The 24,860-nt window shown below is 44.8% G+C and overlaps 1 protein-coding gene across 2 annotated transcripts in view; it reads left to right on the top strand.

Moving 5' to 3' along the window:
- The first annotated feature begins 11,612 nt into the window (after nt 1–11,612).
- FBLN2 (fibulin 2) overlaps nt 11,613–24,860 on the top strand; it is a 196,363-nt gene continuing 183,115 nt past the window's right edge. For both annotated transcript variants that reach the window (XM_034775540.1, XM_034775539.1), the window contains exon 1: nt 11,613–11,748. The gene's annotated coding sequence lies outside the window, so the exon portion shown is untranslated. The remainder of the gene's footprint in view (nt 11,749–24,860) is intronic.

The raw sequence follows: 24,860 nt of genomic DNA, 5'->3' as shown, positions 1-24,860 counted from the left end.
ATCGATTTGGGACGCAACAATCGATCCCCGAATCGACGCTCTTACTCCACCAGCGGAGGTGGGAGTAAGCGCCGTCGACGGGAAGCCGCAGAGGTCGATTTTGCCGCCGTCCCTACAGCGAGGTAAGTCGGCTGCGATACGTCGAATTCAGCTACGCTATTTGCGTAGCTGAATTTGCGTATCTTAAATCAACTCCCCCTCCTCCCCCCCGTAGTGAAGACCTGCCCTTAGTTCCAATATTACGGCTACAGAGCCCAGAAGCCCCAGACAGACATCTGTGGATTTCCTAAACTCTGGACGGACCACTGTGATGTCTCTAAGTAATTTATCAGTCATTATGTAACTTCTGTGATCTTTAAAGGTAACTCCATGCCTTCTTTGCTCTGCAATGTTTTTTTTTAAATTAATACTATCTATTTTAAAAATCTAAGGGCATTCACAGAAGTCTTCCTTAGATAATTCAGTGTATAAATAACTATACATTATTCTACAGAACATTATTAGAATGATTCAGTTACACACATAAGGTAAGGAGATATCTGTTAAGGTTTCTCTGCAAGCCTTAAGTCTGACCCAGTCCTTTCCACCACAGTTTGGGACAATGGCAGTCTATGGTATATATTAAAGGAAAACTTCACGTCCTGACTTTTGTAACAATGCACCTGAATGGGCCACCTGTGGGGCCTGGAACTGGGACCTCAGGATCTAAATAGGAGACTCTGCAGCCTGAGTTGAAGGATTGAATCTATTAGCTTGGCAGCAGTAGCAGACCCCAGCCACCAGAAAGGCACAAAGACTCACACTGGGTTAATGAGTGTTCTCCCTTGCCAAGGAAGCTCATTCTGAGCATCACAAAACTGCAGCAGTTCCAATACCCTGGTCTGCATGGATAGAATTTGGAGTCTTGGGATCTAAAAGCAGGGACTTCCACTGCTTTTGTTAGACAACCAGGCCTCTTAGCAAAAGCTGTGATCCTACCATAGTATGTCCACTGGACCATGGTGCCTGCATTTGTAACAGAGCTGTTTCTGCCTGCCTCCCAGGTTCCTTTAGCTAGAGCCTGTGTACTTGTTTTGCACTATAGCTATTTTGGGGGGGGAGGGCAGCTGCCCAGCCTATTTAGAGGCATTTCTCTAGGGTTAGATCTGTTTCTCTCAATCTCTCATTTGAGCTGGAATTGCATGTCCCACAAATGATCCCGTCTCTACATAGTGAATCTTTTATGTCTCCAGAGCAGGGCCGGCTCCAGGCACCACCTGTGCAAGCTGGTGCTTGGGGCGGCAGATTGTTCGAGGCAGCATTCTGCCCAATCCTAGGGCAGCCCGGCCGCTTTTGTTGTTGTTGTTGTTCCGCTCCGGCCGCCCTATAGGGGGCGGTGGCGCGGAGAACCAGAGCGCCCTGCAGGGCAGTCCTCTTCCTTCCCTCCCCGCCGACCGGAGCTGAGCCCTCGCGGCAGGCGGCAGGAGGCTACGCAGCAGAAGGGGCCGTGTGGCAGCGCCCCTGATATAGCCCTGGCCGCCCCCTTCTCTCTCGCTCTCTCTCCCGCCTGCTCCCTCCCCCTCTCCCGCCCCCCCAGCCGGTCCCCCTGCACCCGCACTCCGGCCACATCGCAGGTTTTGGTGTTGTTTTTTTTTGCTTTGCCGTTCTGGCCACCCCGTTTTTTGTTGTTTTTTTTTCTTGGGGCAGCCAAAAAGCCAGAGCCGGCCCTGCTCCAGAGTTACATGTGGACGCCAGAGTTCTCAGCTCTGTAATGTAAGCATCTTTTCCTTCTTCTGTTTTGTGGTTTGGGGTTTGTTTGTTTTTTAAAAACCCCAACATATCTTTCTATAGTCTCATTCTGTCTGCGCTCATCAAACACCTATCAGATGCTCCAGTGTTTTGTGTGTTGATCTTGACAACAGTGTCTCTCTCACTTCTCATCCTTTCCCCCAATGAGAAAGTGTTACCTTCATTTTTTCATCTTTATCTCCCTTTCTACAGGTACAGACTCAGTTCTTCTGTCCATGCCTGTGCAAGGTTTTTTGTCTGGAAATCCAGCATTCCAAGTGGTCTGAGGCCCTCCATGCTGCTTGTTTGCTCTGTCCTAGGTTCTGCTTTGTTTGCCTGTTCATCACACTCTTCCTTGCTGTGTGTCTCACTAGCCTGACCACTTCCCCCCTGTTTCATGTACTACATTCTGGGTAGTAATGTGAAAGGACTCCATATGCATACAACTAAACTGGCTCTTTACCGAGAACTATTTACAGAGGTGACACAACTGCGGCTAGCATTCAACCCATGTGCACACAGACAGGCTTCCTGTTGCCTCCAGCAACCTGTGCTGCTCCCTCTAGGTTCCATGCAGTTCATAGGTGCTGGAACTAGGGGCGCAGGGGGTGTTGTAGCACCCCCTGGGTTGAAGTGGTTTCCATTATACACAGGGTTTACAGTTTGGTTCAATGGCTCTCAGCACTGCCACTATAAAAATTGTTCCAGCACCCAATGCAGTTTACTACACTACTTACTATTTACTGATGCCCATGTACCTATTACTTAGGCCTAGATCCTGCAAGCTGCTCTGTGTTGGCTGACTCCTGGGCCCACAGAAAGCCCCACTGATTTCAGTGGGTGCAGAAACACACTTGTACAGAGCAACTTGCAGGATCAGGGCCTGAGCTGGTACTCCTTGGTATTTTTTTTAATGATACAGCTGACATTTCAGACATTTTTGTTCATTTTAAATTAAAAGCATATTTGAGAATCTTAATGCAACTATTACTCAGAGCATAACTCAGTGCAGTGAAGCATATCAATGTCACTTTTATCTTGGGTGGGTATGTATGTATGTATTTTTATTACAACCTGCATATAATTTGCTGCAGCAAACCTCAAGTGGAATTTAACAGGCTGTGTTACTCAACTCACTTCCAAAAGAGAGAGAGCTTTGTATGTTCTCTGCAAACTTGCAAGGTCAAAACTGGAACAGTTAAAAAAAATAGAGCTTAGATTGTCTTCATCCCTCTCCTCACTCACGGCCATAATTCACAAATACAGGAGTTTCTGTGAGAGAAATTGTGATGATAAAGAGGCAAGAGGAAATTTCAATAGTGGATGGCTGGGAAAATGATATGTCTGCAGGCTGAATGCTTGTCCCAATGTCAGATTTAAACTGCTGTTCCATAATGACAGGTCCATTCTAGCTAAGGCGCATTTGACATGTTCCCCCATGCGGGCAAACTACTTCCTTGAAACTTGCTTCACAGATGCTAAATGTTAGGCAGCCGATTTGCAGGAGGGTCATGTAATATAAGCGGATGAGACTGGGGAAGTGAAAGGCAGATTGCAGACCATGTTAGAACCATTACCTCAGCAGGATCGGCTGGCTGAAAGTTCACCGGATAATTAACTTTTCCTAACATCAAAAAGGTAATTTGACAGATGGAATTCTGCATTTTCTTGCTGTTGAATCATCGCTGAGATATTCCCTCTCCCACCCACAAAAAAAAAGGGGCACATTGGCTGCCCGAGTATCCTCACCATGCCAAAGTTCACCAGCATTGTATTGCAGATTTACTGATTTTGAAAAAAACCTCCAAAACAAAGAGCAGTCTCCAATTAGTCTAATATCAATATTATTTCCCTGCAATTTGTACACTAGAGCCTCTTGTTCTTGGTTTGATATTTTTGCCAGGCTATCAGAAGGTCAAGGAACATAGATCACTATAAATTGTTGTTGTTTAGAATTGGTTTTCCTTTGGCAATACATTAAATTAACAGGAGCTGCAAAATTGCTGTAGGGTGCACTCATTAGCCATACAATAGACTAACCTCTGCCCTGTTCATCTATGCAACTTCATTTCCTTTCAATGGATTGCATGGGTGTAACTGCCAAATTTGGCCCAGTACCTGTGGAAAAAGCGGCTTGCTGACAAAGGAAGGGCGGTGCTGTTTTCCTCTAAAATGTCCAAGTACATAATTCTCATATTGTACTCATTCAGCACAGTGGGAATCCTCTCTTGTAAGCTGTTTCTTTAACTCTCCGCTGTTAGAGTTCAACCATTTAGGTCACAGCAAATCTTAGCACGCACTGAGCTATCAGAAATTGGGTAACACCCACTTCCTAGCTGAGCCTCCTTCTGCCGGGGTGGTTGGAATAGACTTTTAAAATTGATTGGTTTGGGTGGGGGTGTGGAGAGGGTTCATCCTTAGATCTTGTCATCTTTCTCCCATTTAAAATGTTAGAATAAAGATTGGCATTTCAAAGCAGGCGGTGCTGCTAGCATAACTTCAAACATAATCTACAGGTTTCTTTTTTCCCCCCCATTTGTAATTCTGCAGCAACAAAATGCAGAATTCCATCTGTCAGATGATCTTTCTGAATATCTGTCCAAATAGACTTTTTGTTTTCTTTGCTTTGTGACTTCTCCCAAAGGTCTAAAGCTGCAGTCAGATGCAAAAATGTGAGACTATATTTCATTCTGGGTCCACCCACATGTGACAAATGTTCCGCGCTGCTCGGTGGTTAGTCAACAAAAGTAATGCCAGTAGAGCCTGGGAGTAAGCTATGTGGATCACACGCAATAGATGTGGCAACACACACATCTTTACCAAGAATTTATAGCTCAGAGACACAAAACAGCAATGGGTACTCGATGGTAGATCTAGACATCATCTAGTGAATCTTAGGTTATGAATTTGTCTTGCTGCTTCTTGTACAAGGTCAGAGACTGTAGTAAATCTCTCTCGCCTCCTAGAAATTTTGTTTGGAAAACCTCCAGCTGCTTAGATCATGCTTTCGAGGGTGATGCATGGAGATCCCTCTTCTCCATGCAGATCTACTCCAGACCATGTGGAATGGGAGGTCAGAGAATCTGTAGCACTCTCTCCTCTCTATGGGATCTGGGGATCTACACCCTTGGAGGGGAGGGCAGGGGTCTGGAACTAGGGAGAGTCTGGGAATGCACATTCTTTTAATTCCCAAGCCCTGTGGGGAAGTTTAAAGTACCGGATAACACAGCTTTTACTGTAATGAGGTGTTGGTACCTAATGGGGAGGGAGCAGGATTTCAGGGGGCTCAGGGGTTGCACAGAGCCCATGACTCAGAGTCCCAATAGAACATACTTGTTGACATATTTAACCTCAAGGAAATAGTCAAATATCTAAAGAATGGGCCCTTTGGGCCTCCAAAACCAGCTTCTTAAAGGAGTATGTAGTGATCCACACAAGAGACTAATGCAGTTGTATAGTCTGTGCAGAATCACATGATCTGTCTTGCCCACTCAGTCCCCAAATGGGCAATTTTTTTCTGCTTGTTTTGTTTTCCTTTTCAGGAATGATGGATGTTTCCTTCTTTTTTGGCTTTATAAAAGCCTAGCTGTATTTGCTGTACAATGCATTTTGGAATGAAAGCAAAACACTATAGCGTGCACTTATGCAGTGTAGGCCTCTGGAGACCTCTACACGTACTCAAGTCCATTGGATCTTGAGATTTTTATTTTGGGGCCCCTTGTATCTTGCGCTCTCTCTCTCTCTCTCTCTCCCCCTCTGGATCAACTATTGCTGAGCCTGATTCTTACTCAGGCAAAAGTCCCACTAAGTGAGTGGAAGCACTGCAGGTCTGGATCCTCCATTTTTGAGAGTAGGCTTTCCATGGTTTGTCTGGCTCAATAGCATAGTGCTCTCCTAGGACATAGACAAGACAGTCCTTCATTAACAAATACTACTTTATGGTGCTATTTTGAAGACTTCATGTGCTTTACAAAAAGTCCTTGCTGAGGGAGCTATGTACTATTATCCATTTTATAGATGGGGAAACTGATGCACAGAAAACTAAAGTGACGCCCCCCCCCCCAAGGTCTTACAGGAAATTATTGGCAGTGTAGGGAACAGAACCAGCTCATCTGTATCCCTGCAGCGTGCTTTAATGACAAGAACAGAAAAGTGGCTTAGAGAGAGGCAATATCCTGTTAGGTATGGGCCACTGGATGCAGACTGAGACCCTGAGACTTGGCTTACTACCTTCCAGAAGGGTTGTCTACATTAATTTTCCCCCCAGGACACAGGGCTACCATCAGTTCAGCTCTACCTCTAGTAGCGACAGTGGCCATGCTACTGTGCAAAAGGTGCCAGATACATTTTAATCACCTGCTTTAGAGCAGATCTAGATGGCACGATAGTTAACATTCTGGCAGCCGCTGGTATCTTGTTTACTGCACTAAAGTTCCAACTGGGGCTAGCACTTGTCAGGCAACTGTAGGAGGGGACGGGGGAGGGAGGGAGAGAGGAGAACCTATTGTAGGGAAAGCCTAACTAACGTAACCCAACATGCAACTATTATCCTAGGCTTAAGAGTACCATGGAACAGTTCTTTCTCAGCTCTGCTGCTAACCTATTGGGTGACCCTAGGCAAGGCATTTCAAGGCCTCTGTTTTTGCTCCTGTCTTTTGCCTCTTTAGACTCAAAGGGGTTGTCTACACAGGGACACCCAGGAAAATTTAATCTGAATTAACTAAAGGTGTGAATTTAAAATTGATTAGATAAAGTGCAATAAACTCCTGTGTGGATGGTCTCATTTAGAATTAAAGTGGCCTTAATTCAGTTTATTTTATGAGTTATCAGTAAATTTCCCTGTTTATACAAGCCCTACATTCTTCAGAGCAGGACTGTTGCCTTCTATGTCTTTGTAGATTACCCAGCACGCAAGTGCCATGGTTTTGGTGGGGGTCTCCAGCTGCTACCATAATACAAACCAATAACAGAATGAATTACACTCAAGCAAAGGTCTCTGATCTCTGGAAATCATGGTCCAAGCTCTGTTTAGATCAGAAGTAAAATTATTTTGGTGATTGGGTGAGATGACTCTCCCCCCTTCCCAGTGGGTGGGTCATTTATACATAATTAAATACAAACAAATCATTTTCCTGATGAGCTTGGCTCAGTACTGGAACAAAGAGGGTGCTGTGATCCAGCACTGAGGGATGGTGGATGCGGGGGTCTATCTGTCTTCTCTAAGAGCAACAAATACACCAAAATATTACAAACCAGATAAGCAAATTCTGCCTAGAAAGCACTATTCTTAGTTTAAGTTAATTAAAGTGTGCATAGTGTAGGTTCACACCTGAATACCAACATCAAAATAAGCGTCAGTAACTTACATACAGAGAATACTTCTGTGTTATTAGCAGCAGCATGTGACTGTAGCATATGAGAACAGTGACATCATTAGTTTGAATTACTATACTTTGAAACATAGATTTATCAGTTACTGTGCCTGCTGCTATTGAATTACAGCATTGGGCCTGAGCCTGCAGTCTTCGGAACAAGACATCTGTCCCTGCTCAGGAACTAATTGGTCAATGGGATTTTAAAGGGAGCAGGATCGAGTCCTTAGCACTGGCTCCAGTCATCTTTCCATTGCACTCAATCCTGAACTATTTATTCAGACTTGACTTAGTCCAGACAAATCTCCCAAAGAAGTAAATAAGAGTTTGGGCTGAACAAAGGACTTCAGCACTGGGCCCACTATTAGCAAAGATGCTATCGCTATGATAAAATCCCCAGTTACATCTTGTGCTTTCTTGGACTTGACTGCATTTAATTTTGTTCTGGTCTCTTTCTGCTAGGCTTATACCATTGCCTCTCTTTTGTGTGCCCAAGCAACTAGTTTTGTAATTGGTTGACAGCACTTGACATTTAATGATGTATGTAAACCAGGGATTGGCGATAACATAAATGCTGCGCTCACTCCTCAAGTGCTTGAGGCATATTACTTTGTAGATAGAAAGCAATCTGAGTCCTGAGGCCAACAATTCCCCTGCTCTTTTCTAAGCTCTGTCCTTTTCACCTAAGAAAAGATCATTTTGGGAGGGAGAGGGAAGGGGGCTTGATTGTTTCCTCACAATCTCAACAGTAATTTTTTTTTTAAAGTTACACAATCATTTCATATAATTACTCAAGCCTCAAGGGTATAAAGTGATTACCAAGCAGGGTCAGAAAGCATCCTGGGGGCAGGGAATATTGCACAAAAAGGCAGTTAAATACCTTCCTCTCCCATTGGCTTGTCAGAGACAGGCATTATTCTGTTTGCCAGAAGCTGGGAATGGGCGACAGGGGATGGATCACTTGATGGTATCCTGTTCTGTTCATTCCCTCTGGGGCACCTGGCACTGGCCACTGTCAGAAGACAGGATACTGGGCTAGATGGACCTTTGGTCTGACCAGTAGGGCTGTTCTTATGTTCTTATTATTCAGAGATGGAAACTCTTATACTTTTATAGTTGTATACACATTTCCCATTCAGTTACGGCCAGATTGTTCAAAATAGCTCAGCTCCCAGTTAGACACCAAGTTAAGTGGGCAGATTTTGAAGAGCCCAGCATGTTGCATGCTGAGCTGTTCTGACTGTAAGTGTCAACGTGGGAGTTGCACGGCACAGAACACATTGAAAATCTGGCTCTTAGGTAGGTGCCTAAATGAGAACAGACCATTGTGAAAAGCTCATCCCAAGTGAGGGTGCTGAGCACTTGAAAACTCGATTAGAAGGAATTTGTCTGGCCTGTAGTTTGTACAATCCGGAGAGTAGGCGCATGGCCTAACTGCCTGGTGGTCTGATCGGACGCTTGGATCACATTATTGTGGGGAGGGATAGCTCAGTGGTTTGAGCATTGGCTTGCTAAACCCAGAGTTGTAAGTTCAATCCTTGAGGGGGCCATTTAGGGATCTGGGGCAAAAATCTGTCAAGGGATTGGACTAGATGACCTCTTGAGGTCCCTTCCAACCCTGATATTCTATTCTATGATTATTACACTGGAAACCAGGCTCATTCTATGTCTTTGTTCTGCCCATCACCTCCATGGTGGCTAACACCAGCAGCACCTTTATGGTCTGAAAGAGCAGGTTTTTCTAGGGTGCCTATCACTAGAGCACCTCACAGGTATTAACACCCCTGTGAGGTAAGCCCAGAGGCCCAGATCCACACAGGGATTTAAGCATTGGAGTGTTCAGCCTTGCAGCACTTAGAGAATCACAGGAACAACACTGAGAGCCACAAAGGCATCTAGGCTCCCTGTACAACCACTGGGGAGACACAGGTGGCTTAGAATGGGATCCACAAAAGCCAGCACCTTAGGCAGGGAGCTGCCTCAGCTAGCCAATGGGAGATGCTGTTGAGAGGAGGGTGTGCTAACCTCCTCAGAGATAGGCGCCTATCTGCACCGTGATCCACAACTGGGGAACCAACTCCTGGAGTCAGGCACCTAAGAGTTTCCTGCCGGAATGAATCAGACACCTGCCTCACTCCCCGCAAAAGGGCTGGAGAAAGAGGTGGCGGTACCACTATTTCATTTGCAGAGTGAAGCGGAATGCAAGTTAAGTTGAACAAGTGGAACTTTATTAAAGCCTGTGCACTGTTGTTCTGTCTACCTGGCTGAATTGCTTCCAGCTTAACTCCAGTTCCCACAGAGCACAGGGGCCCTTTGACTCCATTTCCCCAATCATGACACACCCACCTGAAAACTTTAAATCCAGCCCTTAGATCACTCACCGGGGATGTGGTGGATCCAGCTGCAATCTCCCCTCTACCTGAGACGGAGAAAGTATTTGAAGGGGAGCCTCCCAGAGCTCAGGCAAGGGTGCTAACCCCCAAGCTCTGGCATATTCTGATGTGGGGCTCCTTCCATCTTGCCCGTTGAAACAGTTCCACTGTGACTAAATAATGAAAGAACTATTAGAGCAGGAGAGACCAGAACAACAGTCTCCCAGCTTCCATGTGGATGCCCAAACCATCAGGCTACACAAAAGTGAGACTGACTCTGTGGTCCAATGAAAAAAGAACAGGAGTACTTGTGGCACCTTAGAGACTAACAAATTTATTAAAGCATAAGCTTTCGTGGACTACAGCCCACTTCTTTGGATGCATACAGCAAGAAGTCCACAAAAGCTTATGCTCTAATAAATTTGTTAGTCTCTAAGGTGCCACAAGTACTCCTGTTCTTTTTGCGGATACAGACTAACACGGCTGCTACTCTGAAACCTGTGGTCCAATGGTTAGGGCCACCCACCTGGGAAGTAGGAGATCTAGGGTCCAGTCCCCTTCTCCAATCACTCTTTCATTGTGTATAGGGGCAGGCAGTGGGGAGCTGCTGGAGTCTTTTCCTGCAGTGGGGAAAAGCTCTGGCAGCCTTGTTAGCAGTAGGACACTATGCTACTAAAAATAGCAGTGTAGATGGGGGGTTCCCTGTTGGGGTTTGTAGGGTACATACCCTAGTTTTCAGGCTTGTCTGCACTCTACTTACCTAAGCAGTGCCTCACCGTCCAAACTGCTATTTATATTTGTGCCGGGGGTGGAGGGGGGCGTGCCGTGTGTGCACTCTACACCTCCCCGTAAGGAGTGTGCAGTGTAGCTGTCCCCTTAGAGCGAGGGAGCAGAGCGCATGCTGAGAGGCGGAAGCGCAGAGGGAACGTTTAGCCTGAAACCTTAAGCACCAAGTGAATTTAGGGACCTACAGGGTTTGGTAAGAGTTTTGTGGATCACAGTGGAGCCTAAAAGGGGGATTTAGGTACCTAAGTACCTTTGTGGATCAGGGCCACAGAGATTACATTGATTTGGCCAAGGGGAGTCAGGAAATGGCTATGAATTGACCAGTGGAGCCAACAGCCAGCCTCCACTGGCTGCCTCTGGAAAGCTGGTTTCAGCTTGCAGTGAGAAATGGGTGGCTGCGTTATCCTGCTTTTTAAGGCTACCAAAGACATTTTCTTGATGGGACACTATAAGGATTTTGTTCTTTGCTTAAACCTTGTCTTTACTTTATAGCAGCATGCATTTCTCCAAACAGTCTATCTTTTCACATTAATATGCCAAGTGGAAGATCTAATAAGGTTAAAATCATCCAATGCTGCAGTCATGAGTTACTGCAAGGAAAGCAAACAGCAGCGTGGATCTCCGCAGTCAGCAGTGGAAAATTAACAAATAAACATAATAAAATCAATCCTTAGCAGAACTTTTAAGTAGACTTTGATTTAATTGACTAAGCTTCTAACCTCGGAAAACCAATACAGCCGGGCAGTTCTGCATGGCACTGTGAGCAAGGTTGGGGGGGGGGGGGGGGAGAGGAGAGACGGGGAGGTTGTTTAACTTTCTTCTTTTTAAACCAGGAAATATGATGCAGATTTTCTCCTTCTCCAGGAGAATGTTATAAAACAGACTGTTTCATTGTTTCAATATGTGCAGCTTTCCCCTTGCTTTTTGAGTGGAGGGCGCTACAGGCAGAGGGTCCAGGCAGGCTGCTGGGGACCCACCTCGTTCCTATTATAGAGTAAATATTTCCAGGTTTTTCCCTTTACCCTCCCCCCTTCCCTCACTGGTCTAAGAGAGGGGAAAATGCTCTGCTGTAGGAAATGGCCTAGATGGTTCAATCTCTGGTTAGGTCTCAGTGGCTTTGCAACGCGCCTTTGGGGTCTGCAAGTCCTTTCCCCCCTAAAGACGTGTAACTAGCGAGGTGGAAATGAAGCTAGGCTTTATCCCCAGATAGTTCAACAGCAGGGCAGCCCGGCCGTCTCCTGCGGGGGGAGGAGGGGGTCTCAAGGGCCTGGTAATTAACAATGATTGATGGGCCATCGCCCCTGGGTTTCAGGTTAGACAAACACTTCACGCAGTTGGTCAGTTTCACAGACACTTTTGGTCCCTCCCCTCGGGTGCTCCGAGATCCCCCCGGTACGAACCAGCTGCAGCTACAGCAGCAGCAGCGGCGCCCGCCGGCCTCGCAGAGGAGGGTAAGTCTGTCTGCCGGGAGCGGAGAGCGAGTGAGGGATGGCTTGCGGGAGGGAGCCGCGCGAGCAGCAGCTCTCCGCAATTGACGGGAGTGTCAGCAGTGCTGCGGGCCGGGGGGACCGGGCCCCCCATCCTATGGGAGTTCCAACTCTGCTTAGATGTAGCTGTGTGCCAGGTCCCCACGTTACTCTCCCCGCCGGTGCCTCTGTCTCCTGCTCACCTGGGAGTTCCCCCTCTCCACACCCACTAAGCTCCGGAGCGCAGCAGCAGCGCTCCAGACACTCCCCGGCACTGCACAGCCAGGATCATTGGGCAGTGCAAGTTACTGCTGCTTTGCCAGAGCCCCAGAGCCCCTTGACCCCTCCCGTTTGCGCTGATGGGAGAGCCACCGCCTTGTGTGAACATTTCTGGCTCCTCTAATAAGTCAAAACAACCAGCAGGCATCGCGCTACTCTGTTCAGAAATCCTGTTCTCCCCCCTGGGAACGTGCAGGGAACAAACCCTAGCCCAGTTACAGAGGCTCAAGCTGCTGCTAGCATTGAAGTAATTAAACAGCATGTGGTCCTCCTAAGTGACTGAGTGCACTGGAGTTGTAATGGAATATATAACTCTGCAGTCCTTCAGAATAAGCGATATGATCCAAAAACTGTTTCCTGGCTACCAGGACAAATATGCAAATATGTGCTTCCATTTTGGTGGTGGTTGTTGTTGTTGTTGTTCTGAAAGTGGCAAATTGTCAAAAAATACTTGAAATGTTTCAAAACTTTTGCTTTATTAAAAACAACTCTCTGGGTGGAGAGGAAGAACTGAGAACAGTCTGTGGTCTGGTGGGGGTTTGCAAATCAAATTACATTTAGAACAAGGGGAAAATTGGCAAACAAATTCACTTTTTCATGAAATTGTTCTCCAAGTTGTGCAGACTTGCTAGCCTAGTGTGAGCTTAATGAGACCCAAGGAGAAATTTAAAAGGAAGACTATGTGTATATATAGGACAGCTAGGGGAATATTATGGGCTTCTTAATTTTGCTGTGGACTTTCTTGGTATAAATCTACAAACAGTGCCATGTGACAAGCTCAGCAGATAGGCTGGTTGTGGCAAATATACTGTAGTAGTGAGAAACATCCAGATTCTTGAGGAGGGAGATATGTGACAGATATTTGCTGGGAGGGGAAGGGAAGAGGAATGGGGCAGTGGAGGGAGAGATTCCTTCCACTGACAGGAATAATATAAGAATCCTCCATGACATGCTCAGTACTTGAATCAGCCAATCACTCCTTTTCTCCTACCCACCCACTCCCTCCTCTCCTTTCCTCTTATCTCTTCCTCTTTGCAACTCAGATACTTTGCTGGACTCTCTCTCTAGCCATGTCCAGAGTTGAGAAATCTGACAGGTGGGTGGAGGGTGTAATTAGACATGCACATTTGTACCATCTGCTGCAAGTTCCTTTATTCTTGTTGGCTCTGTAATAGCAATTGGCTTTTCTCGAATTCTTTAGCACAAAAGGAAAAGATGTTATTCAGTCACTCAGCACCTAGCGAGGTGGTATTTGAGACTATTATTTGTCAGTGTGGCTTCTGATAGATCAGCAGCATCTAACTTTTCTACATTGTGAAATCTGCATTCTCCCTTTGGAGGGCTCAATTAGATATTCCATATTCCAGAATGTCTTTCTAGGTTCCAGGGAAGGAGAAAGATTCCAGGTATGATCGATTTTTGGATCAGTATTATATCAGGTGTGTGATTTTTTTTTTTTTAACTGAAATAGTTATTCCAGTACAACCCATAACATGGACACATTATTACAGGTATAAAGGTGCATTATACTAGTATAGCTTATTTCCTTTCTTGTATAAGACTAGTTGCAAGGCTAGAAAGCATACTTGGGCCATTATATCAGCATCCTCACTAAGGACTAGTCTACACTAGAAAAAGTTTGTACTGCTTAATTATACACATGCATCTGATGAAGTGGGTATTCACCCACCTTACAGACGTCTGTTAGTCTATAAGGTGCCACAGGACTCTTTGTTGCTTAATTATACTGTTATAACAGCAAACTCTCCTACTGTAGGTGCAGTTTACACCTGCAAAAAAGTGCTGGACAAAATAAGCTATACAGGCAAAAGCACTGTCATGTCATTATAAATGTTTCTACCTTAGGGCTTTTGTTTGTATAAAAAAAAAAATCTCACCACAAAACAAAACCGAAAATTCATATGGTACCCCAAACTGATATTGCTATAATAGCAAAAGTTTCTAGTGTAGACCCGGCTTAAGGTGGTTGTATAGTTTTAATTATACCAGTATAATTAAGAAGTACAACTTTTGTATGTAAACAAGCCCTAAAATCTCTCCAGGGTTGCTGCTACAAGTACTATTTCAAACTTATTCGGCTGAAGTAGAGCAGAAATGGACACTGCAGTCTGGGGGCATGTTTGGATGATGGAGGAATGTGTCTGTGAGCTTTTGTCTTTCAGGTTAGCTTCAAGTGAATGGAACCCTCCACACCCTTAAATTAATGGAGATATCCCATCTCCTAGAACTGGAAGGGACCTTGAAAGGTCATCAAGTCCAGCCCCCTGCCTTCACTAGTAGGACCAAGTACTGATTTTGCCCCAGATCCCTAAGTGGCCCCCTCAAGGATTGAGCTCACAATCCTGGGTTTAGCAGGCCAATGCTCAAACCACTGAGCTACCCCTACCCCTAGAGAGACAGTTTAACACCCCCAGAGAGACAGTTTAACAGTTAAGACTCCCACCTAAGGCAGCCTTGACAGAGCTAGATGGATTGAAAAAAACATTCTTTTGTTAGCTAGACAGGGCCCTTGTGTTTGTTCTATGGTGGCATTTCTCTTTGGTTGCTAACTGGGATATTGCAGCATGTTCAGTGCTTTTAAGGGGTCATTAAAGTGATGTGTTAAAGTGAGTTCTAGACTTGTCACTGCACATTCCTGGGTACATGCATGCAGCCAAATTCTACTTTGTTGCATGTGCACAGCCCTATTTTCCATCCATTATATGAGAAAATGTATCTGCCAGATGTATGGGAGGGGCAGTTGAATTTTAACCTTGCTGCACATATGTCACTGAGAGTAGAATTTGGCCTGTCACATTTAATAAATGTCTTGAGAAAGTTCTGCAATCACACACATGAGTAAATGCACTGGACTACTCACAGGCTTCTAGACATCTGACATTGGCTTTTGACATTGCTACTTAAAGTCAGGGAGGAGATTCATTGATTCCAAGGCCAGAAGGGACCAGTGTGATTGTCTAGCGCAGTGGTCCCCAAACCACGTCATGCCCCCCCTTTACTCCTGTCTGTGCCCCCCCCCCCAGGAGTCGGGGCTGGGAGCGGGGCTGCGACTCTGAGGGAGGGGGAACGTGAACAGCAGTAAGGGGGCCAAGGCTGGGGCGAGTCTGGGGCTGGGAGCAGGGCCATGTCTGGGGTCGGGAGCAGAGCTGTGGCTGGGGGCCAAGACGGGGGCGGGGAGTTGGGGCTGCTGCTAGGGGCAGGGCTGGGAGCAGAGCAGAGCTGGGTGGCATGCGCTCCCTCTCTGCCCCCATGGAAGCTGATCTGGACCCTGTTGCGCCCCCCGAACATTCCTCCGGGGGGTGGGGGGACTCCCCACAGTTTGGGGACCACTGATCTACTGGATAACACAGGTCATTGAACTTCTCCAAAATAATTCCTAGAGCAGATCTTTTAGAAATACACCCAATCTTGATTTAAAAATGGATGGAGACTCCACCATCCCCCTTGGTAAATGGTTCCAATGGTTAATTGCCCTCACTGTTAAAAATTTACACCTTTATTTCCAGTTAGAATTTGTCTAGCTTCAACTTCCAGCCATTGGGTCATGTTATACCTTTTTCTACTTGATTGAACAGCCCATTATTAAATATTTGTTCCCCATGTAGATACTGATAGACTGTAACCAAGTCACTTGTTAACCTTCTCTTTGTTAAGCTAAATTGATTGAACTCATTGAGTCTATCACTATAAGACAGATTTTTTTAAATCCTTTAATCATTCTGATGACTCTTCTCTGAACCCTCTCCAATTTATCAACATGCTTCTTGAATTGTGGGCGCTAGAGCTGGACCCAGAATTCCAGCAGCAGTTGTGCCAGTTCCAAATACAGAGAGAAAATAACCTCTCTGCTCCTACTTGAGATTCCCCTATTTATACATCGTATTTAGCTCTTTTCACCACAGTATCACAATGGGGGACTCATATTCAGTTGATTATCCATCACAACCCCCAAATCTTTTTCAGAGTCACCGCTTCCCAGGATAGAGTCCCCCATTGTGTAAGTATAGTCTACATTTCTTAGTTCTCAGATGTATACATTTACATTTAGGTGTATTAAAACACATATTGTTTGCGTGAACCCAGCTTACCAAGTGATCTAGATTGCTCTGAATCAGTGACCTGTCCTCTTCATTATTTACCACTCCCATAATTTTTGTATCATCTGCAAACTTTATCAGTGATGACTATATGTTTTCTTCCAAGTCATGAATCAGAATGTTAAATAGCCTAGGGCCAAGAATCTATCCCTGCGCGATCCCTCTGGAAACACATCTACTTGATGGTGATTCCCTGTTTACTGTTATATTTTGAGACCTATCAGTTAGCCAGTTTTTAATCCATTTAACGTGTGCCATGTTAATTTTATTTTGTTCTAGTTTTTCAATCAAAATGTTGTGTGGTACCACGTCAAAAGCCATACAGAAGTTTAAGGTGGTCTGTCGTGTTGTAAACTAGTTGTCATTCAGCACTGATACTATGCTTTTTTCAGAGTTTATTTTCGTTTTGCTGGACAGTTCCCTGGCAAGTGGAAGGCCGGCTTCCATCAGGTCTGGGGAATTGTGCTGTGGAACCAGCTTTTCGAGGTAGGATCCATTGATTTCAGCTCCCCTCTGTTTGCAGAGGAGGAAAAGAGCATCCTAGCTTGTGGGTATAAGCCACTTTCTCTTACAGCTTACCCCACGTTGTTTCTCAAATCACTGATCCCTTTCCAGATTTACAGTTAAATGCATTTTGCATTTATTTTTCTGTTTTTGTAGGTGTTTATACAGTTCTCATCAATGGAGTATCTGCTTCCAGATTTTGTAAAGAAGTGTCTAAGAAATGTATATGTGCATAGGAAGAATACACTTTTCCGGTCATTGTCTTTGTCTTGTGGATATTGAGTATTTAGCTTGGCTATACTGCTTTAATCAAAGTACTGACTGCCTGGTTAGGGGCCTTTCCTCTTCCCTGAAAACAATTAAATAAACAAGTAAGCAATTGGGGGCCATCTTGTAGTTCTGAGTTGGGGCCTGATCTTGTCAGGGAATACACAGGGAATACTCCTACAGAAGTCAAATTTATACCAAATTGTCCTTGATGTTTTATTTTAAGGCCTTCTAGTTGGACTAGTTTGGGACCAAAGGGCTGTTTTATGGACTCCCTCTACATATCTCTAGTTTTCAAGTCCAAAAAAAAAAAAAAAATAGCCGGGTGGCCTACCCTTAAGGGCCAAGAGGCCTGGGACTAGCCAACCCTGTTCAATCAGCCCCACCTGTGCCATAATTAGCTGCCCCCCAGCCTAAGGGGTAAGGGCTAATTGGGGTCAGGGGACAGCCTGAGAATCACCTCGGCCTTCTCCAAATGGTGGAGAGAACTTGGGTGGGGGGAGGAAAAGAGAATGGAGTCACAGGGAGTAAGCGGCGCTCTTGTGGAAGGCACTGAAGTAGGGTGTGGAAGAAGCTGGGGACTCCCGGGAAGCAGGCTATCCCAGAATAGGGAAGGCTGAAAGGTAGTCTATAGGGGCTGAGGCTATATGCGGGACTCTGGGGAAGCAGCCTGGGAATCAGTGCTCTATCCAAGAATAGAGAGACTCAAAGGTAGCTTGGAAGAGGTTAGGAGCGAGGTCCAGAAGGAGGGCGGAAGAGGAGCCCAAGGAGGGTGGGAAAGCTGTGTGTGTGGATTTTAGTGTTGCCCTGGAAAGGGTTACGTTTTAGTGACTGACTTGGCTGGAGGACAAAGCTGTGGCAACAGCTCCAGCCTGGGTGGGAAAGGCTGCAGGGACCCGCCCTTGGAGGAGGAAATGGAGGCAGGCAGCACCTGCAGTCTTTTTATTCCCCTAGCTGTTACAAGTCTAGCAATTAGCCTCAGCTGATGAGACCAGGAGTTTCCCTGTTAACTTCTTAGTGGCTGGAGTAACCTGGGGTTTATACATCCCGGGACAATACCCTGCTAAAACTTGCCCTGGTGTGGCTGTTTTCTCTTTCTTTGTCTCTCTCTGGGGCTGTTTTGGGGGTTCTGAGATAAAAATGCTGTTAGAACTTTTGCTGTGTCAAACCCTTTCTTGGGGTTTTTCCTGTGCAGGGGAAAGAAGAGTTTCAGCTTGTGGAATAAGAACGAGGAGTCCTTGTGGCACCTTAGAGATGAACAAATTTATTTGGATATAAGCTTTCATGGGAAAGCTTATGCCCAGATAAATGTGTTCGTCTCAAGGTGCCACAAGTATGGCTTGTTCTTTTTGCTGATACAGACTAACATGGCTACCACTCTGAAGCTTGTGGAATGTCCATCTCCTTGGTGTGGGGGTGGGACTGGGGTTGAACTCTTCGCCAGGGAATAAGCAGGGTTTCACTCCCTTCAATCAGCGGCTATCCCAAGTTTGAGGTGAACATTGAGACCCATTGAGCCTATGCCTCAGGCTGTACTTTGCCTCACCTGAACCAAGGCCTTCTGGCAGCCTGAGTCCTGAAGGAGCCATGCTGCCATTAGCCGAAACTCCCATAGTTGATGCGGCTCAGCCATAAAGGTGGATTCATGGGTTTTGATATTGCATGGTGAGTGTCCCAATGTAACATCTGCAGGGGCAGCAAGAGAGCATCCTAGAGAAAGGGCTGAGTTGCCCCTCTCTTGTTCTGGATGTCCTTTCCAATCAAATATGGAGGCTCATCCACAGAACTCAAGGGGAGACGTGTCTGTGAGATTCCCAAGAGGCAGGCAACATGCTGCATAGCTGACACTTTCCTCAATTCTTAGTTTACTTTGATACCTAAACCGCCTTGTACCCCTCCCCTTCCACAGAGTGTATTCAACCCTCTGGGTGTGAATGTATCTTCCATATGTTATGTGCATACAAGAAGAGAAAAGAACCCTGAGTCTTATTTAGTCCAACTCTTATCTCATCTTGCACACACCAACAAGCCGTGTGTTTAGACCAAGGCCTTGATATAGTGATATGATCTCCCCCATTCGCTTTTGTGTAGTTCTTCCCCTGGTTCTTTTGCCCTTGCGGAAGTTTGGATTTCCTGCTAGCTCTGGGGCACAATGTTAAACTATTTCTTTTTGGCTGGTTTGAGCCTAAAAATGAGTCGGGCTGGTCTTCCAGGGAGTGAATTGTTTGCGCCTGATTACACCATTGTGTTCTCCATATCCACAGAATATCAGGGTTGGAAGGGACCTCAGGAGGTCATCTAGTCCAACCCCCTGCTCAAAACAGGACTAATCCCAAGACAGATTTTTGCCCCAGAGCCCTAAATGGCCCCTTCAAGGATCGAACTCACAACCCTGGGTTTAGCAGGCCAGTGCTCAAACCACTGAGCTATAAGAAAGTGAACTGTTGAAACAAACAAATATAATGATGTCCTGCTAAGAATATGGTATAATTATTTTTGGGGGGATGTGGGAGAGGGCTGGGTCTGCATCTTCTCCCACTGCAGTCAATGAGCCATTAAGTTCTGTTATCTTTTGGACTTGTGTGCTACAAACCTATCATATTACTATTCACCAAAATAAAGCTGTACTGATTTAACTTAATCTTCCATTCTGCTTAAGAGTTTTATACATTCCTATCTGACTGACTTGCTAATGAACTCTCTACATGGATTGCTTCCAAAATCAGACAGAAGTTTAAATATTGCCCTTGATCCATGTACACAACTCCCATTGACTTGAGAGTCCAGATGTGACCTTTGGGCTTTCCAAGTAGAGGCAATTTATGGAAGTATGTTTTTGACTGAGATATGACATTATTTCTGGGTGCACAAGAAGCTGTGGCTTTCAGCAATGTGGTCACATTTTATGAATGGGTATAGGCAATGACAGCTGAGCTGAGCTGTCCAAATCTGTGCCAAGAATACAGCATGCAAGGGATACGGGCTGAAATGTAAGCTTGAGAAACATTTCCATTATGGACAATAGAATAGCCGACTACTTATAACTCCCGATGTGTCTGCTTACTCTGTTGTTAATACAAACTGTATTTCCCTCCTTAAACAGATCTCGAAGGGTAAAGGGGTAGTAGGACAGTAAGGCTTTGTCTACACTGGCAACTGAACGGCAAAACTTTTGTCGTTCAGAGGTGTTTAAAAAAACCACTTGCCCCAAAAGACAAACGTTTTGTTGACGAAAAGCACCGGTGTGCACAGCGCTTTGTCAGCACGAGCATTTTCCTGCTGACAAAGCTATTGCCGCTCATTGGGGGGTGGAAGTTTTTTGTTGGCAAGAGAGCTCTCTCCTGCTGACAACAACAGCTATACTGCGTGTTTTTTAGTGGTATGGCTGTAGCGGCACAACCGTGTTGCTAAAAGCTGTGTAGTGTAGTAGACATAGCCTAAATGTTCCAAAAGTCATAAGCTGAAAATCTCTTGAGGTGTACTACTTCTCTGCAAAGTGACTAGGTAAAAATGTGTACCTTCTGACTTGTTCCCCGTGTGTACTCAGAGTCCTCTTTAGGTCACTAAAGTGAAACTTTTATTTCTTTTTACTCCTGTTAGCCCTTTGGAGCAACATAACTCAGAATGAGCTGGATTTGATCCCTGTTTGTGCAGCAACAGAAATATTTAGTAGGACCTAACTGGTTACCCTCAAGGAAACAGGGCTGCACTGGGGTCAGCCAGGCCTAATTTGACACAGAACCTGTATACGAGGATGTGAGAAGGGAAAAATGCTGCTTGACTCTTAGGCTTTGTCTACACTGGAGAACTGAAGCCTTAGTTATAGAACTGTTTGTCCTGAACCAATGTAAGCTCAGTTGTTTCAGTGCATCCATGTTCACCGAGCTGGATTGGTTTAAGATACACCTGGCATCCACACTGGTGCTGTGCTAAACCATTTCAACCAGATACCTATCCCAGCATCCAAGCTGAGTTCTTGGCTCAGCTTTCATTCAGAGTGCATTCTGAGAGATTTCAAAAGATCATTGGTATACTGTGGGTAGTGGTATGGGGAGGGGTTGGGACCAGTGAGTGTAATACCCAGTAGCAATAAACCAGTGCAGACTGAACTAGTTAGTGTTTAACCTGTTACTGAACCTGCTGAAAGGCAGTCCTGGCAAGTAGAAAAAACATCTTTTTGTTTTCGTTTTTTTGTCTGAGTATCTTTAATATGGAAATCAGCAAGATACAATAAGTATAGAATCTTCACTGCTGTTATTACATGGTACTTTTTCTGAAAAGAACCACACTTTAAATATATGTCAGGGCCTGGAAAAAATGCATTCCTTTTACACATACTAGGGTGACCGGATATGCTGATTTTACAGGGACAGTCCTGATATTTGGGGCCTTTTCTTATATAGGCTCCTATTTCTCTCCACCCCATCCCGATTTTTCACACTTGCTGTCTGGTCAGCCTAACACATACTGATTTAAGAAATTAATTCATTTGGCTTTGTTTAGAAAAGAATTGAATATTTTAAAAGATTAAGAAGTTTGTCTGCTTACAGTGATATTGCAAATGATTGCATTTGCTTATTTAGTTTGTTTTAAGGTTTGCTTTTTATTGTATCATTAAATGTAAGGGACCCGTTCCAGCTGACTTGCATTCATGCATACCGCCACTGAATTTTGCATGTGAAAGGAATGCCAGATCTTAGTTTAGATACAAACAGCCTCTGTTTATTTTCTTTTATTTATTTATTTATTTTTATTTTATTTTATTTTATTTTATTTTTAAAGTTATTCTTTCAAAATTTCCTTTACAACATACACGATTGGCTTTGTTGAAGTTGGGAGGTGACTAGTGCTAGTTATATTGTATAGAGTCACATTCTGCCCTGGTTTTTATACCCTGTGCAATGCCATTGATTTGGGGGTTGCACAGGGTGTATGCCAGCACAGATAACTTCCCTTCTAGTCAAGTCACTAATCCAAGGCCCAAATCACACTTTCTGTAGTGTTGAGAATTGCCCCAATAACTGAGTCGGACTCGGTGGCTGTAAAGAAGGCAACAAGATCTGGCCTTAGGTGACTCCCTCCTTCTAAAAAACCCTTTGTAATCAACAGGATCTACCAGCCCAAAGCCTTAACAGAAATAGAAAACTAGGGATAATGTGAGTCACATTTTAAACAATGCTGGAAACCTGAAAGGGAAATCACTTGAAACAGCAGTGGATTTTCCTATGCAAAAAGCTTTGGAGTTTACCTCTGGATCCTACATTGATAAGTAAGTGTCAATGGATTCATTCAGTAATATGAATTCTAGTATGTTATAATATGCTGCAATTTGCCTTTAAACATGGAGGCAAAGTTGTAAATACATTTTGCTTTCTGGCATGCTCTTGGGTTACTGACATGACATCCTGCTTTGATGCTGGAAGAATTTGCCCTGAGGAAAAAAGCGTGTTTAATCTTTTGTTTTTTTGTAAAATGTCAAGATTAATATCTGGAGCACATCACTAGAGAGGGATATGTCCTTTTGGGATTCTACATTTATTTCATATTATTTAGGATCACTTTGATTTCTTCCTCATAGAACAGTGTGACAGAGGATGAGCTAAGTGTTTGAAATCTGTATTCTGTTCAATAGGGAACTTTTAAGAGTCTCAAATATATAAGATATGTTAAGGTACATGAGCAATTATATTTACAGCTTCTCTTCTTGGCTCTGGGCTGTCAGTTGCTTGTTTTGAAATGTAGGAATAAAATAGCACTGTCAAGTTAAACACAACTATATACCAATAAATTTCCTTAGCTATGTTACTGATAACAGCTTAGATTGTTAAAATGTGTTCTTTTAAAATATCTACTGTATTTTCTGGCGCATAAGACTACTTTTTAACCCAGGAAAATCTTCTCAAAAGTCGGGGGTCGTCTTATACGCCGGGTGTCATCTTATAGGGCGGGTGCTGAAACTTCCGAGCCGGACTGGAGAATCTGCGGTCGCCGCATATGGTGGGGGGAGCTCAAAAACGGCCGCGGCCGCATCCCCGCCCGATGACGAGGTGAGGGGGCGCCTCACCGGGAAGGTGTAAGTGAAGGGCGGAGCAAGCTGCAGGCGTCCGGGACGCCCGGGGTATGGAAAAAAGAGAGAGAGCGGCGCTGTGCCCAGAAAAACACGCCTCTTTCACCTGTCTGGCCCGCCCTTGTATCCTATTACCGTACCTCCTTCTCTGCCTCTCAGATCTCGCTCCTGAGGACTGCAGTGAAGCGGCGCAGGCGCGCATGTGCGAGATCTGAGAGGCAGAGAAGGAGGTAATAGGATACAAGGGCGGGCCAGACGGGTGAAAGAGGCGTGTTTGCGCTACCGCTCTGATAGTCTTGGAGACAGGGAGGGCTGGGCAGGCAGGGAGAGCTGACCAATCCAAGCAGGCTTTGTATACAACAACCAGCCAATCGCCGGTAAGGTACATCGCTTGCCGTGATTGGCTGGTTGTTGTATACTGGGTATCACATACAGTACAGCACCAGTATCTGTACCTGTTCATACAGTATAGCACCAGTACATACAGTACAGTATACAAATGTCCAACAGTCAAAACCCCATCATGGCTCCACCAGCAAGAAGAAAGAAATATGAAGCCAGTTTCAAACTTAAAGTTGTAAACTTTGCCATGGAACATAATAACTGCGCTGCTGCAAGACAATATGGAGTAACAGAAAAGATGGTTCGGGACTGGAAAGCAAATGAAAAAGCATTAAAGAGTATGCCAAGGGGTAAGTGTGCATTAAGAAGAGGCACTCCACATTGGCCAGAACTCGAAAAACATGTAGCAGACATGGTGAATGAGCATCGCCAAAACGGTTATGTAGTGACACGAAATAAAATACATTTGTTTGCACTTCAGTGGGCCAAATCTAACCCAGATCACAGCAACAGATTTAAGGCCACTGTATCCTGGTGTACTAGATTCATGGGAAGGCATAATATGGTACTGAGGCAAAAGATGAAAATTGCCCCAAAATTACCTGCAGATCTTGATAGCAAAGTAAATAGTTTCCATCGATACGTAATACAACAGCGCACTAAACATGGCTATGCGTTAAGTAGTATTGGAAATATGGATGAAACTCCAATGAATTTTGATATGGTTGGAAATAAAACTGTCCATCAAAAAGGTGAAAAAACAATTTTAATTAAAACAGGACATGAGAAGTCCAGTTTTACAGTGGTACTAGGATGCACAGCTGATGGCGCCAAACTGAGACCAATGATTATTTTTAAAAGAAAAACAATGCCGAAATTCAAGTTCCCTGTTGGTTGTTTTGTACATGTGAATGAAAAAGGCTGGATGGATGAAGAAGGGGTAAAGCTATGGCTTGATAATGTATGGAGCAGGCGACCAGGTGGACTTATTCAAAAATGTAATCTACTGGTGTGGGATATGTTCAGGGCTCATTTAACTCCCAGCACCAAGCAAATGCTTGCAAGACTAAACACCGATGCGGCAGTTATTCCTGCAGGATTGACATCGTTGGTACACCCACTGGATGTGTGCCTAAACAAGCCATTTAAAGATCGCATTCAAGAACAGTGGAATGAATGGATGGTTAGAGGCGAAAAGTCATTCACAAAAGGAGGAAACATGCGTGCTCCACAGTTGGATGTTTTGTGCAAGTTTGTCATAAAAGCCTGGAATGATATTGATGCAGAAACAGTAATCAAGTCTTTCAAGAAGTGTGGCATATCAAATTCATTAGATGGTATGGAGGACGACTACTTGTGGCAAGATGAAGAGGAAGCCGAAGCTGAGACCACACCATCTGATACGGAATTCGATCCATACGATGACTGCCTTACAAATGTATCACAAGATGTCATTGATGTACTTATGATATCAGATGACGAACAGGAGGATTTTGAAGGCTTTTAAAGGGAAACTGTCA

This window comes from Trachemys scripta, chromosome 7 (genome assembly GCF_013100865.1).
Source record: "Trachemys scripta elegans isolate TJP31775 chromosome 7, CAS_Tse_1.0, whole genome shotgun sequence".
Classification (NCBI taxonomy): Eukaryota; Metazoa; Chordata; order Testudines; family Emydidae; genus Trachemys; species Trachemys scripta.
The sequence above is the reverse complement of the archived record's forward strand: the minus strand, read 5'-3'. Positions and strand labels throughout refer to the sequence as shown.